Below are 2,078 nucleotides of genomic sequence, written 5' to 3'. Positions count from 1 at the left end.
GCCATGCTATTCAACCAATCACTTTTTTTTATCCCATTTATTTATTTAGCATTTTAGCTGTAACATAGCCGGGTTTTAATCGTGTACATGTACATATGTTTATGTTTCTATAAACTGTAAATTACACAGTAGTTAGTAGTAGCCATTTAGGCGTTAAGTTTTCTGTTCTATTACATTATGGTAAATTACACAGTAGTAGCCATTTAGGCGTAAGGGTATTCTTTCTGTTCTTCCATTGTTCAGCAGACCGGACAGCGGAGACAGTGGATATTGATCATTGTTGGGTTATTTATAGAACAGCAGCCCGATGTTTCTTGCAGAGCAGAGCAATTGTATGGATAAATCGATCTTATTTCGACCGTGGATCGTTCTCCATCGCTGATGATGTTTGCGTGGACGTAGTTATTCTATAACAACACAAAGATGGTCAATTGAGGGCCCTGAGTTTTTGAACTCACGACCGATCGCTTAGTAAGCGAACGCGTAACCAAGTGGCTACGAAGACCCCCTAACCAATCACTACAGAGCAACATTTTTCCTGATGCGTGGAAAGTTGTCGCTATAGTTCCGATACACAAATCCGGGAGCATCAACAATGTTGAGAACTATCGTGGTATTTCCATTTTATGCTGCATTGGGAAAATTTTCGAGAGGATTATCCATGGAGTACTGCTGAGAAATTCGCAGATACTTATAAGCGAATACCAGCACGGATTTATCAAGAAGTGCTCCACGACATGTAACCAGATGATGAAGTGAACAAAGTCATAGAAAAAAGCGGCCAGGTCGATTCCATCTACGTCGACTTCTCGAAAGCCTTCGATAGAGCTCCACATGAGCTGATGGTCAACAAGATGTCTCGAATGGGCTTCCCTTCATGGGTGACTGAATGGATCCGATCATATCTTACTGATCGTAGAGCTTACGTTAAACTCGGTTCAACCCATTCTAAGGAATTTGCGATTACTTCCAGTGTGCCACAGGGAAGTATATTGGGACCTCCTCTCTTTGTTCTGTTCGAGAATGACATGTGTCTACGACTGCGATCAAAATTGCTGCTGTTTGCGGATGATCTGAAGATATACCGGACCATCACTTCAGCTCTCGACTGTTGCGCCCTCCAAGCCGATATCAATGAACTGCTGCGCTGGTGTTCTAATAATGGTATGGATATAAATATTGCGAAGACGAAAATAATCTCCTTCACACGTAAACAGTCGTTCATTCGCTTCAACTATAGTACAAACTCGGTCTCCCTTGAGCGTGTAAAGTCCATTCGTGATCTTGGTGTGAAAATTGATAGCAAGCTGCAGTTCAACGAGCACATAGCACGGACCACGGCCAAAGCGTTTACAGTTCTTGGATTTTTGTAACGTAGTACGCAGTTCTTCACCGATGTGTATGCTCTAAAGGCCCTGTATTTAGTGATCCCCGATAATCGTTCGATTAATCGATTAATCGAATACTTCCTACAGAAATCGATTATTAATCGAACGAATACTGCACAACCAATAATCGAAGCGAACGAATAATTTACATCGATTAATCGATTCAAACCCAGAGCAAAAAAAACCGTACAGCCGCTGCAGTTTTATCCTGAAAATCAATAATTATCGATGACGCTCTCCTAAACTCCTAAAAGAAGTTCAATGCCGTCGATGCGAGATGAGCTTCGTTTACGAGTTTAGGGGAGCGTAAAAGATAATAATTGATTTTCAGGCGTAATGAACACTTTTTTGATTCCAGATGCCTTTCTAACAAATGAGAAATATTAGTCTAACTAATTATTTCTCTCAGTGTGACGATTAATCGATGATTCGATTATTTGGATCGATTAATCGTATCGAATAAGAAACTGCTTAAAAGTATTCGATTAGTGGATGAACGATTAATTTCAAAAATCGGGGATCACTACCTGTATTGTTCGCTTGTGCGAAACATACTGGAATATGCTGTCCCGGTGTGGGCTCAGTACCATGCTAATCAACTAATCAACCTTGAAACACTTGCATCCAGACAGACTAAATTGCGACGACTGTTCGTGTTTGACCTGCTGACAGCTAACATAGACTGCTCGT

Source organism: Toxorhynchites rutilus, chromosome 2 (assembly GCF_029784135.1).
Source record: "Toxorhynchites rutilus septentrionalis strain SRP chromosome 2, ASM2978413v1, whole genome shotgun sequence".
Classification (NCBI taxonomy): Eukaryota; Metazoa; Arthropoda; class Insecta; order Diptera; family Culicidae; genus Toxorhynchites; species Toxorhynchites rutilus.
This window is presented reverse-complemented; position numbering follows the sequence as displayed.